Source organism: Desmodus rotundus, chromosome 1 (assembly GCF_022682495.2).
Source record: "Desmodus rotundus isolate HL8 chromosome 1, HLdesRot8A.1, whole genome shotgun sequence".
Taxonomy (NCBI): Eukaryota; Metazoa; Chordata; class Mammalia; order Chiroptera; family Phyllostomidae; genus Desmodus; species Desmodus rotundus.
Window position 1 is genome coordinate 192,823,427 of NC_071387.1, and position 20,885 is coordinate 192,844,311.

Genomic DNA, 20,885 nt, shown 5'->3' on the forward strand with positions numbered 1-20,885 from the left:
CTTTCTATACGTGTGTGTATGTGTGTGTGTGTGTGTATATCTGTCTTATATTATGGAAATTTCAGTCTGTATCCTGGTTCTACAACACTTAATGAATTGTGTAGACTGGGAGAAACTATATAGCTTGTGTAAGTCTCAAAATGCTTAACTTTAAATGATTATAATAATAAGTGCTAATTTTATTGGACTTAAAAGTCAGTGTGAAGAATCATGTTAATCACTAAATATCCTTCCTGAAACACTCATCATTGATTTGCTATTTTTTTCTAAAATTATATGAGAATGCATTTTAACACAGAACCAGACTACAGTAATAATCATAGAGGTAGGTAAGTCATAACAGGGTGTGATATTTTCTAACAGGCTATTTCCTTAGAAGAATATATGTATATGAATACATGTAGAACTATAGTTCAAATAAATCCTTTACCCGTATTACAGTTTAATTATGCTCTTGAAGAAGACTTGATTTGTAATAAGCTTCCTAAAAGAGAATAAAACAATACTTATGACTTCGAGTTGGGTCATGTATACAGATATTAAGCTTCAGGAAATTGGCTCCTGGAATGACTTTTTATTCCCTCTGCCTTATTCACAATTGAGGGGGAAGAAACTAAATGAATGTGGGAGAATAATTAGATATAACGTCAGCAGATTCTTTGTGCTGCTTCAAAAAATAAAAGAGAGGAATTTGGGGTGGGGATTAGAGTATGTAGTAAAATTTTAGGTCAGTGGGGTTACCATATGCTTCTTTTTGATCAGAAACATATTTCCTTTGATTTTTGATAGTTGGAAGATTTTGCATATCACTGGAAAAGGACATTGTGCCATTTTACACTTTAAAATACATCTGGGTGACCTAAGGCAAGCTATTATAAATCATGAAGCAAGTCAGGTTTATTGAATATCAGATTTCCATTAAATCAGATTCATACACAAAGAGACAGTTCAAATTGTAATTGAAGTTGTCAGTTTTCATTCATCTTATAGAGGATTATTCCAGCTGCACATTACTCATTTTTTTGTAGTTTGAGTCAATTTATCTGAGTCTGTTTGCTGTAAGAACATGAAAAAGGACAAGTTGAAGTTTCTTGTTATTGTTGTTAATTCTAACACACTAGTAATTTTCTCATCACAAATATGATACTTTTACTTCATTCAAAAAATAAGTAAAATATAATTCCATTTTATGTTTCACTTATAATCCATATAAAAAGACAGTCAATAAAAGTGATGAGCCATAACAATTTAAAATGTAGAAAATGCCAGCTCCACAGGAACTGTCTGAAAAATAAATTATTTTCAAATTGAGAAATTTTTAGTAAGGCACAATGGGAATTATTAAAGTGATTGAATGATTTCTAATGAATACCAGTCAATTTTTATTCTGACAAATTCAGGCTTCCTGTGAAGTAAATATAACAAGTTTGAAGTTGCTAAGAAAAAAGTTGTGAGGGTTTTTAAAAATAGATCTTAAAAAAAGCAATTGAAGAAAAATTTTCTTATTTTTACCAATTTCTAAGTTATATCACTTCCATAAACCTCATAAAAGTTGCACTTAATATTGTCATTAAAAGACATGCTATTTTGTACTATTCTAATTACATGTAATTTGTGCATGCAACACGAGCTTTTTAAATGCTACCTCAATTAGTCTCATAAAAAATAGTATGAATGTAATAACTGAATTATAAACTTAACTATGGAATTCAAAGACACTCAGTTCTTGTGCAGTGCAGGCATAAAAGTATACAAATATTTTACTTGTTTTCCTTTTATTTTTGTCTTTTGAATAATTTTCACTTTGTATTAACACATATTTCACATGAAGGCTGACTTTAATGTGTAGCATTTTTTCAAAGTCTCAGAATCTCAGAGGCCATTCAAATCATGCATATTCCCTGCCAGTTTATGGAACGTAAGATCCCATAGTGTAAACACTAACATGTTATGTCCATCTCAGTCAGTATTCTTGATGCTCTGGATATACGTGCATTCCTCGTCTTCTATCTACTTATCTATCTGTTATGTACATCACTCGCTCATTTATTTATTCATTTGTATGGATTTATTTGTTCATTCTCTAAGTATTAAGTCTTCATTTTGCACCAGGTGCTATGCTAAACCCTGGGATCTCATTTGATTGTTTATAAATACTTTTTGTCCTTCTGGTTTACCTCCAGCTGTGGAGATAAACAAATGCAAATCCATGCTCTCCAGTGAATATAAAGGTCTACCTACTGTGACATAAAATCCTATGTTGAGAAGAACATTCAAGAGTTTAATCTGATCGGGTCTAAAGGAATCAGGGAAATGCTTTGTTTTTGAGTTGTGAAAACTGGCAGGCACTAACTAGGTAAAATATGAGAAAAGGGGCAAAGTTAAAATAAAATACATTTACAATAGGGGGCAATATATCTGCAAAGATCCTGAGGATAGAGTCACTGACTTTAGAAGGCTAAATAAGTTGATTTGCATGAGATCAAGTGGAAGAAATAGGGAGGATCCTACTCATTTCAAAATGTTATTTCTATAGTTTTCTTCATATACATTTTTGTACTATTGCTCCATAAGTTATTTAGTTTATGTTCTATTATTACTGTTTAACATGATTTTTTAAATAAATAACTTATGTCTTTACCGATACCTTGATGAATTTCATATTGATTCTCATTGTATTTTAGTTGATTCCCTTAAACTTTCCAAGTATGAAAATATATATTTAATAAAATACAATATTTTTGCCTTCTTATCTTAAAAATATAAATGGAAAGCTAGAAAGAGATGTATTCTCTCTTCTTCCCTTTAATTACATTTGTGATAATTTCAAAACTTTATTAGTGATAATGGTGATAAAAATTGTATTATCTTGTATTGTCCCTAATTTAACTGAAGATCTTTTTAAAAGTAAACCATAGTTAATTTTATTTAACAAACTCTTATTTAGCATGTCTTATGCCAGGCACTGCAATACAGGGAAACAGAGCAAAAATCCCTGTCTCCTGGGGCTTATATTGTGTGTGTGACTATATATAAATATTATATATGTGTGTGTGTTTATATATATTTAATCAGTTTTCCTGTTTAGCATTCTTCTATAAGGGCTAAATCAACTGAGGGTAGTAGGTACTAAATATCTATCAAGAAAGCAAAGCGAGAATATATTTTTTATAACATAGGTCACTGCTTAACATAAGATCATATAAAAGAAAATGAACATTTTACTGATCAGACTAACATAAGTACTAAACTTTGTTAATGTACAAGTGTATGAGGATAACTGGGAAGCATTCTGTCCTCATCATAGGTGAATGTATATCCTCTACTTCAAGGAAAGCCAAAGAGGGGATTTTGGAACTTCTGAGAACTAATGAAATTGCCCATGTAACATGTACCTCTAGAAGTTCTGGCGGGGTGGGCATTGGGATGAAGGTTGTTGGTATACGCATGAGGCATTTTCATTGTTTATTCAGGAATCCGCCTCCAATGTTGGAGATCTCACAGTGATCTTTTTTTTTTTTTTAGAACAGTGATTAAGTCTTAAGTTTACACTCATATTTTTTCTCCAACCTTAGCCTTAAAGATGTGCTTTCAAGTGTCTTCTATTGACATCATTTTCCTCATCCAGGTGGGCTTCTTGGACAGAAGCTGGACCAACTCAAAGCCAGTTTTCTCTCCTGCTTATGACCCATACTTGATCCATAGCAAACTCTGACCCATATTCTCATGCAAAACTCCCCGTGAGTCCTGGCCACCCTGGATACAGCCACCTCTCTGGTGCTATGGCAACAGCGTAACAGCAGCTCCATTGCATTCCTCAGACATGAATCAGGCACTGTCCTCTGTGTCCCTCGGTCTCCAGGAGAAATATATTTTGTCCTCTGAACCGTACACCTTTTCCCTTACCACTTTCACTGCTAAAATTTCCCAATGTTTTCTTGGTCTCTCCAAACTCTATAATGGACTGGAGTTAGAAAGTCAGACAAAGATAAAAATCTGTCTTGGACGTGTACTTTGCAAGCTTGCATAGCGGTTACATAGCTCACATTAAATAATGGCATGCAAACTAAGTTTGGTCTCTTCCAGACCAAACCATTCCTGGCACTGTGATTTGTAGCAAGTTTTAAATATATTAATCTTTTCTGAACTTTCTTTATCATCATCTTAACAACTCCATAGAGAGTAGTAGTTCACCTGCTTGATATATGCCAAATCTCTTGGGAGTTCCTTACTTCAAATATAAGCAAGGTCACAGAAAGAGTCTAGCTAGTTTAAAAGCTCCTTAGATAATTTCCCTTTGATGGTCTCAGGTTTAAGAGGCCATTTTCCATTTTTCTTTGTAGAAAATATATATTTATGTCCTTCCTAACCCTGTAGTGCTATACTTAAAATCTTCATTTAATATTACTAATCAGCATCTGATTATTTTATCCATTTCTTACTTGTTCACTAATTCTCTCTCAGTTGACTGTGAGCAATGACTTTTTAATGCCTAGCACAGGGTGTGATGTATGGTAAGCATCCACTAGGTAATTTCTGAGCAAATAAATTGTTGATAAATGACTAAGTAACATAATTCATTATACTAATATTACACTTTAACATATTGAACTATCCTAATATTGCACTCGCTTTTCTACATTTTCATTATTAACACTGAGAATTTTCTCAAAACTGTTTTTGTTTTTACCCACAATTAAATACTATAAATAGAGTCTTAAAACTGATCATTGTTGATTCAATACATGTTTTTATGATTGTAGATATATGTTTCCGAGAAGCTTCAGTAACAGACTGTTAATTTTTTCACAATTTGGGAGGTAAAAAAATGTTACCAAGCTATTTTTTCATTTTAGCTATTTGGGTGCTAGCAGAGTATATGTATTTTTCTTTGTTTTGGTTTTTTTATTTGCTTCCTATATAATCACTTTAAAGTTTTTTTCTTGTTAACTGAGTTTTCATGATTTTCGTTGATTTTTTATATTAGGATACTTGTATTTTATGTATTATTTGTATGCATTAGTAATATGTATGCCAGCTGTATATATGTTCTAAATTATTTTTCAATTATTGTAAAATTCTCATTTTTATGATAAACTTAAGTTACAAAAGTAATAATATTTAAGGCAATCAATTCTTAATATTTTGTCTTTTAGTATCCTGAAAAAGCCCTTCTTAGCAATATATTTAACTAACGTCAAATTCTCTATTATATACGTTTTCCTTAACTCTTATTTAAATATTTCTTCTAATCGGCATATCCTTGTTACATACTATTGGTTTGTAAGTGAATTTAAATTAAAACAAAAGGAGTACACACACGTGAAGTTGGTGTACTCATACAGTTTTATTCACCTTCTTTAAGCTGATCTGTTTTTCATCATTCTCATGAGAGTTCAGGCAGATAGTTTAGGGTATAGTCACCTTTTCTGTACAACAACACTCACATATTATTTTGAGATACGAGGCCACATACTACATTGGCTCATAACACATTGTTTTGAGTGTATAGTTAATTGACTACCCGTCGATCTGTTTTTTTCTGTGCAGTACCTTACTTGAGACAATATATGCACAATGCCTCTGTTATTAAAAGCAAGAATGGCTCCATAGTGTAACTAGATTTGTGAAAAAAGTCTGATTGATTAATTATGCAAAATTTCATCCTGCAACAGTGATTAGTAAGTGCCGAGCAATGTTGTGTGTGTGTGTGTGTGTGTGTGTGTCTGGGAAACATAATTGTGAAAGCCTTTGTGAAGTTCAGATTCTAGCAGAATTTGAGCTAGTGTGGACTTAGTATCCTTGTGCAGCCACCACTAAACAAATGTTTAGTGACTAAGTTACTAATGTGTGAGTGAATTAAAGGTATTTTCCTTATGAAGTTCAAATGTAGGATGAAAAAGACATAAGTAACTGTTTACTACAAAACTAGATAGTAGCTGTAAAAGAGGTGCAGCCAGGTACAGAAAAGAGTCATACTTAAGTCAGCCAAGCAAATGACCTAGGAAAGCTTCCCTGGCAGAAGTGACATTAAGATGCGTTTTTCAGAATATAAACTTTTCATTTCTGGAGAGAGAGTTGAAGAAAGCAATTTTACATGTGAGGAAAGGCATATTGTCGTGGACAAAATGGGCCATACAGAAGCACGAAGATCATGTTAGCATATGGGAATAAAGTATGCACCCATCCCTTCAAGTAACTCTTTTTATCTCCTTCAATATATATAGTCCCACCTACATCTTAACTTCCCAATATCTGCAGAAAAATTTCATTGTGTATGCACAATACACTGAAAAACAGTTTTCATTTTATTAAACAAATTCCTTATTCTAAAAATTACTTTTAGTAAATAATAGCCCCTGAATATTTGGAAAGCTTGAGTGAGAGAGCAATTTCCAGTGTCAATTCCAAATATAAAATGGCATTTTGGAGATATTTCTCATGTGTTTATATTTTCCAAGTCACAGAGGAATTTGCATTTTCACACGTAAACCAGACATAAGAACTTTTTCCACTTGTAGAAAGTGGTGAAAGACATTCCAAAGAAAAACAGAGAAGAACTGTAGAGTTTGAACTGCTTAGCCATTTGAACGCTGTCGATTAACCCCGTGTCATCAGAATAATCAGAATATGGAGTGGGTATAAGATGTAGTAGGCATCTGGAAAAAGAAATCTAGAGCAGATTGTAAGGGGAAAATTTTGGCAGACTGTTACATTTGTTTTAGAGCTAAAATCTGAGTAAATTAAAACGCTAAGTAGCAAAGGTCCTGATTAGCAGTACTGTCTGGGAAATGAGCATTTGATAAAAGAGATAAAATAGTTGAGCTTATGTTTCTCCCAGACTCCGAGGTAACAGCCCTGGGGTACATGCACTAAGGAAGTGTGGGCATCATTCAGATTGAGAGCAGTAGATGTGAGAATGGAAAGCTCTGAACTCTGTTAAAATTGGGACTGCTGTACTTGGCAATCAGGTTGAACTGTTATTAGTAATCTCAACCCTATAGGTCACATGCTTTCTTTTGGTATGTGCGTACTTTGACAACACTAAATTTTTAATTGGACATCAAGCCAAATTTAATTGAGAATAGATTCTTAAACCAATTTAACTTGGATCTCATTATATTTATATGTATACATATGAATAAACATGAGTTTATATCCAGAACAGCAGTCAGAATAATATTTTAGATAATTTTTACTCTTTGTAATAACCTGCAAGTAAAAGAAAATTAGATGTATAATGCAATTTCTAAATTATGCTAGAGTAGAAGTTCTTATACAAATGATGGAAAGAAAAATTCCTAAGGTGTAAGAAATGAGACAAAAAAACTACAGTTATTTCTTAAGCTGATAATTCATTTTGGATTTCTTGACTCAGACTGCAGACATTCCAATTTTTCAGATTGATGAATTGGAAAAGAAATAGGATTAATTATAGAATAGAAGCAATGTTTTTTAAAGAAATGTAACCAAAAGAAGGGACATTATACATTTGCAAAAATGTACATTTTATATGTATCTGATAGAATACTTATTTTTAATGGTTAAAGTTGTAATCTAAATACAATACATTCTAAAATATTTTACAGTTTAAAATAAATGTAGAGTTATTATTTAATTTTATTTCTTGTGCAAATAAGAATAACAAAAACTTTCTAAGAAAAGCTTCTCAAGGAATAGCAGTTAGGAATAATGAGAAGAAATTTAGAGTAGTGTAATTAAGGCCAACGATGTGTTGGTGAGAACTAGTGGGTACGTGTCTGGGTTGTCAGAGAAAGTGAAGGAACATCCTCCCACAGGTCATATAATGGCAAAGCAGACACTACACTTAAAGGGCTTATTAGAAATAGTTTTCTTCTACTTGCAAAGAAATGGACTCAATGGTCTGAGTCCCACACTTGTTCCCTTATCTTCAATGAACCTAGACTCATAAAGTATGATTTACCATTTCCTTAAAGATTCAAAGAACTGAAAGAATTCTTAGAACTCCAATAATCAAAAATGATTACCTTTCCCCTTTATATCCACTATTTGATATATCACAATATTACTCAAACACTTATTTAATTACTGTTTCTGAATATGAGAAAATATTTAAATACATAGTTTGAAAAACCAATAATGGAAAATATGTCCAATATAATTTCAGATGTTCACCTAGGAAGGTTGTACCTTTTGTTATATATTGAGGCTTGTACATTCTAAAATGCCTCTGATTAATTTTAAAACAGTATTCCAGAGTCCTGCTGAATGCTACCTTGTCTCTTTGTGACAGGAATAGAAGCCACCTGCAAATTGTGAGGTGAGAAGTCCTCAGAATTAGCCAAAAGCTGGTAAGAAAGAGCAGAAAGATTTAAAAGAAAAGAAGGTGATTTCTTCTTAAATTAGATAGGTTTTTTTTCTTACTATATCATCTGATTGATAGTTTTCTTTAGTTGAACTCTGAAACAACCTGATACATTGTTTTCCTCTTTTAAGCAACAACTACGTAAGTGTAGAAAACACAAGCTTGCTTTTAAAAGAGCTTTAAAAAACACACTTTTAAAAAATTTACTTCTTGCAGGTGATGACTTAACTTTTTTCTCCATTAGATTGACCCTGTTGATCAAACTAAACTACTAGCCAGTTTTTGTCTGATGCATAGAAAAAAATGTAAAAAAAATTACTTCAAAATTTAAAAATTACATAACATTCTCATTAAATAAAGATGAAATCCATCTCATTAAATTGGTATATAACATCTTAGAGTCATAATTATAAGAATCTGACAAATGAGTACGGGGTAATATTAGCAGATACACTTTTTTTGGCAGCATGAGTTTTCTTTCTTTTGTAATTATTTTATTGTTGTTCAAGTACAGTTGTCTGCATTTACTCACCCCACACCCCCCCACCCCAGCCATCCCCACCTCCCTCCCCTGATTCCACCTCTCTTGGTTTTGTCCATGTGTCCTTTATAGTTGTTCCTAAAAACCCTTCTTCCCTTCCCCCCCATTTTCCCCTCCCACCTCCCATCTTGTTACTGTCCATTTGTTCTTAATTTCAATGTCTCTGGTTATATTTTGCTTGCTTGTTTGTTTTGTTGATTAGGTTCCACTTAAAGGTGAGATCATATGATAGTTTATGAACCAAAGTTCATAACTCCATAGAAAAATGTGTTTTAAAGTTATGGAAGTTCTCCATAAGAATTTTATATAAAACTATGCATTCATTTTTGAAAATTAAATAATAATAGTCTCTCCTTGTACCTCTGATTAAATACACTAAGATGTTATTGACATGCAACTTCAGCGATTTTGTTTCTTTGCTTGATTTTGGTTTTCATTTAAGATAAGGTTGAGGATATGTAGTTTTACTTCAGTTGTCTCAAGCTAATTAAGATAAACAGATTGAAAAGAAAACAGATTTAAAACTATAGGCTTAAATTATCATTTAGCAGGAAGTACCAACTTCCTAGAAGCTGAAATGGAGCCTTGTGATCACTGGAGTTAGAGATGACAGCCCAGTTGTGAAGATTTAACTTCGTTCACAAAAAATAAAAGAAATAACAGTTCAGTGTCACTTTTGAATCCTCTAGATAATTATTATATATAATTGTTAAATTATATGTACTTATCAAACAGGCCCTGAAGTAATTATATAATTGAGGATTCAAACAAAATTTCCAGAATTCCCAAGGAAAAAAAATGCTACATTGAGAAGTTACAAAAATTATGACTATAGAAGAATACACAACTTTAACGTAGACAATAAAGACAATGAAATTGTTAAAGATGTTGCTTACTTTGGTTCAATCAGTAATTCAGAGGGAGAAGGTAATGACTAAATCAACAGAAGGCTGAGACTCCGTTCAGGAAAGATCACTAAGAGGAAAGATGCGTCATGAGACACCGAATTACTATGTGGATGCACAAGTTGAAAAGTGAAGAAGGCTGTAAGGAAAAAAAATTGGTTCATGCCTTGACCATGTGGCTCAGTTGGTTGTGCGTTATCCTGCAAAGCAAAACATTGCCAGTCTGATTCCTGGTCAGGCCTCATGCCCCTGTTGCAGGTTTGGTCCCATTGGCACAGATATGAGAGGCAACCTACAGATGTTTCCTTCTCACATCAACATTTTCCCCTTCTCTTTCTCTTTGCCTTCCCCTCTCTCTAAAAATAAATAAATAAAATCTTTAAAAAATGACTCATTTGAAAAATAGTGTTAGAGGAGAGTCCTACAAATACCCTGGATCAGCAGGAAAATGAACAAGCAGGACTTAAGAGCAAATAAAACCTGAATCATCGCTGGAGGCAAAAATGACAAAACTGAAGCTGTACTATTTGGGGCACATCTTGAAAAGTCTGGGTTCTTTGGAACAGACAGTAATGCTGGCAACAACAGAAGGCAGCAGGAAAAGAGGAAAACTGCATAGGAGATGGAGTGACTCTATAGAAGTTGTGATAGGCGTGCGTCTACAGGAGCAGAGCAGGGCTGCTGAGGACAAGGCATTGCAGACACCAGGCATTCATGTGGCCTCCAGGAGGTGGAGCCAGCAAAAGAGAACAGAACACACAACAAAGTGCTAAGCTTTCTCAGACTATTAGATTGATTTCTGGTTTTTTTAAATATTTTTTAATTAATTAATTTATTTATTTTTAGAGAGAGGGGAAAGGAAGGGGAAAGAGAGAGAAAGAAACATCAATGTGTGATTGTCTCTCCCATATCCCCCACCAGGGACCTGGCCCACAACCCAGTAATGTGCCCAGACTGGGATTTGAACTGGTGACCCTTTGGTTCACAGGCCCATGCTCAATCCACTGAGCTATACTGGCCAGGGCTAGATTGATTTCTTTCATTCAGTGGTGCTTTTTTTCTTTTTCATTTTAAAATAATTAACAGACAAGTGAAGTGAGACATAATACAGAGTGTATTTAGAAATAAAATTAATATTTTCTAACATGGTATAAACAAAATTTTAATTTAATTTAGCTGTTTTAAAAGCTTGAGCAGTAGTAAAACACTGTTTTTCTATTCTCATAAAGTATAATTATCATCATCAGGAACAAATGAATTTACTTCTTGTAATTTACATACATTTTTATCAGATCATAATTGTTAAGATCTCATAACAAAATATAAAGTTAGAATGCTAAAAACCCTAATATATAGCCTATATAGCATCATCAATTATTTAACTAGGTAACGTATTTATGAGCCCCCTATAAATTTATGAAAATATAAATAATTTTATAAATATACCAATAAAATAATTTGTTCTTCATTTCACACAAGAATGTTTATTTTACATATAGAGTTGATAATTTAAATAACATTTCAAAAAACCTTAAAAATGAAGGTATCCTTTGCCCTCATCAGTGTGGCCCAGTTGGTCGGAGCATCGTTCCGTAAACTAAAAGGTGGCTGGTTTGATTCTTGCTCAGGGCACATGCCTGAGCAATGTGTTGAGTCCCAGCCTTGGGCATTTGGTAGAGGCAACTGTTTGACATTTTCCCCTAGCATAGATGTTTCTCCCCTTCTCACTCCTTCCCTTCCCCCTCTCTCTAAAATCAGTAAGTATACTAGGATGAGGATAAAAAATATATATAACCATGTGAAACTGTGTTAGGGAAGCATCATTCAAAATGGCTATGGGGAGCCAGGAAGAGAGAGCTCTTGGACACTACCACTCATTGCAACTTACATAGTGAGCAGAAGGAAGGAGAGTGTGCTCTCGCCCCAGCAACAGGAAGCTGCCCTGGCTTGCAACCACAGGAAATCTGCCACCACTTCAAACCTTCATTTTCCTCCAATGAATTTTTTTCAAAACAACCCTTCTCAACTTCCTCCTTTGCCCTATGAAAGAATGCACCTCTCCTTTGTTCTCTAGGCTTGCCTATAGTTTACTGTAGTTTGTTTGCATCAAACTGCAAAAAAATAAAATAAAATTACAGAAATGTAATGGTAAAGGAAAGGGAAATTTTGTTGTCTTTTTTTTCCTTCTGTCTATTACACAACATCTTTACTTCATTAACATGTCCAGTATTCTCCTTCAGTCTCTCTCAGCTTCAGTTTTTCTAAGTAAGCTGACTCTAAATGTGTTGCATTGGGATGACTGACTCCCTTGGAAACATCCTCACTACATTGTTCTTTATTATCTCCTTCCTTCCTCTGACCATTTTATCTCTCTGGTCAGTCCAGCTATCTGCCTTGTCCTCTAGATTTGGAGTAGCGTGAATAAGTGAAAGAGGCTGTGACATTGAGAGATTTAGAAACTCCAGAAGAGCCAACTTTACCTCTTAGGAATAGCTTTTGTTTCAAAGCAGCTCTTGAAGAGTCTTCACTCTTGTCAAATATTGCAGCTCTGTAACTTTTCTATCAGTAGATTACTGAGCTTCTTTGTTCACAGATGAACTTGGGTCTGTCAAGCATATGAAATTACATAGTCTTAATCTCCCACCTTCCCCTTTTGCTATAGCTGTTGCGTATCAACTCTTTTCTGTAATCTTGGCATAGATATTTAAAGAGCCTCCACTAAAGTAATTTATGTGAAACTAAGAGAGACAAAATGTAATGGCAGTAAAGCGATGTGTATGTTATGTTAGGGGTATGCCAAAATGCTAGAGGGTCTTTGCTGACGTTGATTCAGAGGAACACAAGTGACCTAGATTGCAAGGACAAATTGGAGTTATACTGATTCATAGCAAGCAATAAGTAATTGCAGACAAAAGGGTCGCCTGCTTAGGTTTAAGAGAAAAAGTACGACCAAATCCTGGGGATTGTGGACATGTGCTTTTAAGCAAAAGCAGGAGCAGTAGATGTGAGAGGTGGCTGCAAAAGCACGAGGATAAAGAGGGACAACTCAAAAGAAAGTTTATTTTCTTCAGAAAACAAAGGAAAGGTGGAAGAGTCAAATAATAAAATAATCAATAAAACATCTCTGAATTTGTCTACCAGGAAGCAGTGATTGCTTTGGCAATATACAGATGTGATGAAGGCAGAAACCATATTACCTGAAGTAACAAGAGAATGGGAGATAAGGACACACTTATAACAGGAATCATAAAACATTTCAAGAAACTCGGTGGTCAAATAAGAACTGTTTAAAATGGTAGCTCTTTGGGAATTATAATATGATATATCTGTCTGCCTTTCTCCTCTCAATTAGGGAGGCGCATTTTTCTCTAAAGCCATGTCATTCAGGTGCGTTTATCACACGGGTCCCCGTGTAGCCCAACTAAGTCAATTTAGGTCATCTTTTTTTAGAGAATCCGTATAGGCTTTGGGATAGATCAAATTTTCTCCTATGAAATTAGGTATTGTAAGAACCATTATCTCTAAATCTTCCAAAATTCACCTTTCCTACCATCTTGGGAGGTACTGTAGATATAAAGGAAACTCATACACAACGAGAGGTGAGAGAGAGAAATGAACAGCAAATCACTCACAGCAGAGCTGGAGCACGTGCCTTCTAGCAGAGCCAAAATGTGGAACAATGGCTACGTTTTAATGATTCAGTAGCTGGAGTTGCATTTCTGTTAAGTGGAACTAAAGAGATTCTTGCTGCAAATAGATATTTAATTCCAAAGAAAATTATACTGAATGGTTAAGAAGAAGCTCTCCTCTTTAAAACCAACAGCTTTTTCTTTTGCTAAAACTCCTTTTTCTTTCTACCTTCTCGGCGAGTCTGACCCATCAGTGTGATGTTTTTTGTACGTGTGTTTCCTTTTATTTTACTTTGGTAATAGTTCTATTGAAATGCAACACACATAAGGAACAAAACATAAAAGAAACTCAATAACTCACCACAATGCGAACACCCATGCGATTCTTTCTTTTACACAAAACTACCCACCGTACTGATTTTCTAGCTACAAAGGAAAATACACAATACACAATCTTTGTGTCTATATATTTGTTATTAGTGACCCGGCTATTTGTAATACCTCACTTCCCAGTTTCTGTATGGTTGGAACAATTCTGGCCAGTGAGTTGTAATCAGAATATCACTTCTGACCTCAGCCTTTAAATTGACAACATGATGCGTGCCAGGGCTTTCTTTCCCATGGACCTGTGAGGCTCACATAGCAGGCACAAGAAATAAACGTTTGACCTACGACTAACGTTTAGAGTTGATTTGTTATTGCAACATATGTTTACTAAGAAAACCATCAGTATCTTTTGTTTTTTAAAGTTGTTTAATATTGCTGTTTAATACCAAAAGCTGGATAGAAGTGAGATGTCTGTTAATACATGGACATCAATATACCTATATTAAATTATGCTTCATCCATATTATAAAATACTAGATGGTCATTAAATATATTGAAATATATGTACTCCTTAGAAAAGATATTTATAGCATATTAACTGAGAAAAGCAAGATGAAAAATATGTACGATCCAATTTTAATAAACTAAAATTACAAATATATTTATATATAGTTAATTAAATTTAGATATGTATATTTTAATAAATATGGAGACAAATGGAAAGAGTACAAACTAAATTATAAACAAAGGTTATTTGAGGGTATTGTTAGTTAGAGATGCAAGAGAGATAGAGGCGGGAGGAGCCAGATGATCTGATCCAAGTGCTTTTATTTGATGCTGAGCTTATAGTTGGGCTGAGTCTGGACTGACTGCAGCCCCCAAGGGAGGCAAGAATGGGGTTTTAAAAAGAAAAAGTGTGGGGCTTGTGGGGGGAATGAGGAAGCAGTTAGTCTCTTGTTCTTCTGGGAGGGTGCCTCAGGGTTCTAGGATGTGAGTGGGGACAGTGGGTTAGGTAAAGGGCCGTGCTGTTCCCAGGTACAGGAGAGTGAGTCTGACCATCAGCCATTATGTCTGGCACCAGATGTCTATTGTGTGAGCTGGGAGAGAGTTCGGATGGAGCCTCAGGCTACCAAGTGAGTCAGGATAACTGAGTCCAGCAGGTTGGAAAACTGGCCTGTCTGGGTCATGAGCAGTCTGGTGGGCCAGGAAACTGGCTTGACCCTTTCAGGGATGAGATGATACTTGTCTTTTTGTTACAGTGTGTATATAACAACAGACAAAAATGCAGTGTGAACATGCGCAACATGTAAGAATGAGGGTGTATAGAGCACAATTAACTGCTTGATACCTGTGTGGGAAGGGGAGAGTTGGGGGTGGTGTTAGAGAATGCTTCAAAGGGATGATGACATTGAGCATGTTTATCACGGGAGACAAGAAGGACTGAAAAGGAAGAAAGGTACAGAGTCATGGAGAACAATGAGTATTCTGCACTCATTATGATTTTCACAACTATTATGTGTATCTTCTAAAGTAAAAAAATGGCGAGTAGGTATGCAAAAACAGAGGTGCAAGGAAGCCACAGTTAATCTGACAATTCCAGAGCTTTGAAGAGTGAAGTCCGGAAAGGGTGTCCTGAGTGGAAAATCAGGATCCAGGCTGCTGAAGGCTTCTTGTACTGCCTGGGAATTTGAACAGTGGCCTGCAGGACAAGGAGCCCACCAATGTGGTTTCAGCAGAACAATACATCCCCTATGGAGATGGTTTGGAGAGAAGCAAATCTGGAAATGGAGAGATCAGTTAAATGATGAGACATAATGAAGACAAACTAGTGGCAGGGTGAATTTCAGAGCAAAAGACACAGGGCTTGGTGACAGTCTGGATATGGGTGAGGAATGAAAGATGAATGTTTTGCCTTCCAAACTTTTAGGTTGGGCACCTGGGCAGATGAAAATGGTTCACAGATGTTAAACAAGCTTGTGAAGAGAAGATGCAAGAGGGTGAGAGGGTATGCAGAAAGAAACGGCAAATCTGGTGGTGGCAGTGTGGGTTTAGTAGTGAATGATTTTGGCTTTGAACATGCATTTGAGATGCTGTCCTGCACCATTCAAGGCAGGGAAGGCTCACATGGGTTTCTGGCAGCTGGAAGAAAACGTGCAGAGCAGTTGGGATGTCTGACATGCCTTTATTCCAGGATAGGGCGATCCATGTGCACTCCAAGCTCCAAGTCGCACGGCGGAAAGTCCAAATCCCTTACATACTAAGTGCACGGGAAGCTGCTGGGTGCTGACATAGACTATCACTGGTTATATAACAGACCTTGAGTCTGTGCATGCAGCCCCTACGGGCCGTTAAGAGAGGGCATCAAAGAGGCAGTTGGATATGTTAAGATTGAGACATTCTGTAGAAACTTGATGTCATGACCTGGAGTAGGTATGGCTGAGTTGTATGACAGGCATGGTTCTTGCCACCCCAACCTGAGAGCCTAGTGGACCTTCTACAATCTTGAGCTCAGGACAGAGGCCTAGGCTAGAGCTCTCAGCATGTGGAGGGAGAGTGTGATAACAAGAGAATGAAATGCTTAGAATTTAGAAGTATCATTTACTGTGAGCTATCCTCTACGCACATCACATCATTTAAGCTTGACGACATTTCTAGGAAATGTGATTGAAATGTTACAGATGAGGAAAATGAAGCACAGAGAGTTGAGGCTCAGAAATCACGAACTGGTCTTTGGGGTGAATTTTATTCTAAGTGCTATTTTGCTGCAGGGGTTTAAAAAATTGCAGGTGATGTGGCCACACTACTGGGTTTGTTATTTTCTCCCATTCTCTGCTGTCTGATATCATATGTGCTCAGTTGTAACCTCTCTGCTCCCTGCAGGCATTTGAGTTTGTACTATGTGGTTCACCAATGCTGAAGTCACAATGCGAGAGAATGACTGACTTGTATTTGAACCAAAATTTGGAGACACCAAAGTCTGTACTATTTACTGCTTTCCGATACTTCTGTGAATGGCAAGAGGTATCAGGATTCTTTATCTTTCAATTACAGTTAACGTTTATTATTATTTTGGGTTAGTTTAGTGGTTAGACAATCATATACTTTACAAAGTGTTCCTTTCAATATTGCCCCACCAGGCACCATGCATATGTATTGCAACATTATTGACTACATTTTTTATTGTGTACTTCACACCCCCCTGATTATTTTGTAACTATCAGTCTGCACTTCTCAATCTCTTCACCATTTTCACCCAGTCTCCCACCACTCCCCTGGAAACCATCAGTGTGTTCTCTGTATCTACGAGTCTGTTTCTGTTCTGTTCATTTTTGTTGTACTTTAGATTCCATGTATAAGTCAAATCATATAGTGTTTGTGGTTCTCTGACTGACTTATTTCACTTAGCATAATACCTTCTATGTCCATCCATGCTGTCTCAAATGGTAAGATTCCATTTGGTGTTTGGCCGAGTAATATTCCATTGTGTAAATGTTCTGACAATTTTTTAACTACTCATCTACTGATGGAAACAGATTGCTTCCATTTCCTGGCTATTGTGAATAACACTTCAGATATAGATATATTCCTTCTAATTAGTGTTTTGGTTTCTTCAGATATATATATAGAAGTGGAACTGCTGGGTCATAAAATGGTTTGATTTTTACTTTTTTGAGGAAACTCCACACTGTTTTCTATAATAGCTGAGCCAGTCTGCATGACAGTTCTTTTTTCTTCACAATCTCAGTAACACTTGTTTTTTATTGATTTATTGATGATAGCCAGTCTGACAGGTGTGAGGTGACATCTCATTGTGGTTTTCAATTAGTGACATTGGGAATGTTTTCATATGTCTATGGGCCATTTGTATGACCTCTTTGGAGAATTGTCTACTTAGGTTCTCTGCTCATTTCTTAATTGGATTACTTGTTTTCCTGGTGTTAAGTTGTATATGGTTCTTATATATTTTGAATATTAATCCCTTATCAGATGTATTGACAAATATGTTCTCTTATTCAGTGGCTTGACTTTTCATGGTGTTGATGGTTTCCTTTGCTATGCAAAACTTTTTAGTTTGATGTAGTCCCATTTGTTTATTTTTTTTCTTTTGTTTTCCTTGTCCAAGGAGACAGAAGAAGAATGTCACTACAAGAAATGCTGGAGATTTTACTCCCTATGTTTTCTTCTAGGATTTTTATAGTTTAAAGTTTAACATTTCAACTTTTAGTCCATTTTGAGTTTGCTCTTGTATATGGTAAAGGTAGTCTAGTTTCATTTTTTTTTTTGGCATGTATCTCTCCAATTTTCCAAACACTATTTATTGAATAGACTATCTTTACCCCATTGTATGTTTTTGCCTCATTTGTCAAATATTAATTGACCATAAGGTGTGGGTTTATTTCTGGACACTCTATTCTGTTCCATTGAGCTATTAGTCTGCTTTTATGCCAGTACCATACTGTTTTAATTATGATTGCCTTGTAGTATAGTTTGACATCAGGTAGTATGACTCCTCCAACTTTGTTCTTCTTTCTCAAGATTGTTGTCTTTTGGGCTCTTCATGGTCTTTTGAGGTTCCATATAAATTTTTGCTTATTTGTTCTAGTTCTGTGTAATATGCCATTGGTAACTTGATAGGGAATGCATTGAATCTATAAATTGCCTTGGGTAGTTTGGAAATTTTAATTATGTTAATTTTTATTATTAATGAATGCAGTATATGTCTCCCCTTATTTGTATCTTCTTTATTTTCATTCTTCAGTATCTTATAACTTTCTCAATATCTTTTAACATTCTTCAGTATCATATAACTTTCAACAGCTTGTACAGGTATTTTACATTCTCGGTTAAATTTATTCCTAGTTATTATATTTTTGAAGCAATTTTAAATGAGATTGTTTTCTTAGTTTCCCTTTCTGATAGTTCATTATTATGTGTAAATATGTAACTGATTTCTGGATAATTATTTTGTATCTTGCTACTTTACTAAATTCATCTATCAGTTCTAGGAGTTTTTTGGTGGAATCTTTAGGGTTTCTACACCCAGCATCATGTCATTTCAAATAAATGCAGTATTAATTCTTCCTTTAGAAGAATTTGAATGCCTTTTATTTCTTTTTTCTTTTCTGATTGCTGTTGCTAGGACTTCCACTACTATGCTGAATAAGAGTGGTGAAACAGACATCTCTGTCTTGTTCCTGATTTTAAAGAGAACAGTTTTAGGTTTTGCCCATTGAATATGATGTTGGCTGTGTGTTTGTTTTATATGGCATTTATTATGTTGAGGTATGATCACTCTATTCCTACTCTGCTGAGAGTTTCTATCATAAATGAGTGCTGGATATTGTCTAATGCTTTTTCTGCATCTATTAAGAAACTTAGATGACAGTAAGATTAGAAGCTGTGGGATAATATTTCATGATGTAAATGTTAGTTCTAGAAATAGAAGTCAGTATCAAAGAGTCAGTAAGATTTTTGTGTTAAATATTTATATGAAATATGAGAAAAGATAAAAATTGCATTGCTAAACTTATATATGTAGTTTTATATACCATATGTATATAGATAAGGCTATTTTTAAAAAGTATTGTCATAGGCACTTGTTCTATTAATCTATTTTCCTACAAGTTTAAATAATCAATATGCTTCAAAACTTTTAAAACACATTCTGTTGGGCCAATGGAAAATCAACTATCTTCATTTGATTTTATTGTTATTTCAGAATGTATAAAAACTATATTTAATAATAAATACAACTTTAATTGAAAACATCCTGGGTTGCTTAATAATGTCTGAAGAGTATGTTAAGATTTTATCAATTATATACATGCTTGTTTATATAAATAACAACAGTTCTTATAATAACCAATTTGAAGGTTTTTTGTCTCAATTACTAAAAGGAAAATAGGTAAAGAATATGGCTATTTGATCAGAGATTCTTAAAGAGACAATTTATCAAGAGGTTTTAGTGTCCTGGAAGGGTGACTATGTGTTAAAAGTATTGTTTCTATAAGTTAAAGTGAGCAAGTAATTTAGTAGTCTTTTGACTGGTGTCTCATTTTTGATGATAGAATTTCTACCTATTTCTTTAGCTTACTTGAAAAATCCTTTTTTGAGTGGTATCTGTCAAATCTGTGATTTTAAACAAATGCCAAAAGGTAATAGAAATGGTAGTTTTCTGTATGAAAATAATTTCACAGCAAATATTCTCAGGGCTGTGGCTATATTTGTTCCATTTTGGGCCTCATTATGAATTTCATGACTTCTTTCTTCAGGAGGCCACATGCCCACTAACACATCAAAATTAATCAGGTGTACATGTTTGATTAGTTCGACTGCCATAACTGCAGGCCATCTACCTTGCTGCCACATAGAGGTGAAAATGCAGGTATCATACAGTTTGTCTTTTCATTCTTTCTGTGCTGTGACCTTGCTTTTGCCTCTTGGGGAGTCTAAAATGGCAATGCCACCGCCTGAGGCTTCTAAAATAGTAATGTGTTTCTTCCACAGTGGGTGTGGTATTGTTCCATTACAAATCATTTTTAATATGACTCATTTTTTTTTGTGTGCACGTCCTTTGGTAGCCTAAAAGACAAGAGATTGAAAAAAGGTTTTAATATATTGTTTTGCTTTTTGTTTTCAACATACTGATTTCATATGACAAACTATGACCTATGTCTCATTTATATTATTTGGGAATTTTTTCTATTTTGGTAAGATGAGAATTATAGTTTATAGGCATTTAATATAGCATATCTATCTTATAATAAGTGTACTTTGGCTGTTCAGTTTTCACCAGGTTTTCTTCCTGATTGTTTGTATGTTGCCTGTATTGTGTTACACAGGTGATATTTGAACAACATGGGTTTGAATTACGTGGGCCCTCTAGTACATGGATTTGTGTCGATATATACATGTACCAGTTTTTTTTTTTGAGTTCAGTTTTTCTTTTTTTTTCTTTTTTTAATTTTTATTGTTATTCAATTACAGTTGTATGCCTTTTCTCCCCATCCCTCCATCCCACCCCAGCTGAACCCACCCTCCCTCCCCTGCCTCCACCATCCCCCCCGATTTTGTCCATGTGTCCTTTATAATAGTTCCTGCAACATGTACCAGTTTTAATCAGCCATTGGGCATCT

The 20,885-nt window shown here is 34.8% G+C and overlaps 1 non-coding gene across 1 annotated transcript; it reads left to right on the forward strand.

Moving 5' to 3' along the window:
- The first annotated feature begins 8,554 nt into the window (after positions 1-8,554).
- LOC112321195 (small nucleolar SNORD12/SNORD106) lies at positions 8,555-8,646 on the forward strand. The gene has a single exon (XR_002976490.2). It is a non-coding gene; the product is annotated as a small nucleolar SNORD12/SNORD106 (small nucleolar RNA).
- Positions 8,647-20,885: the final 12,239 nt, after the last annotated feature.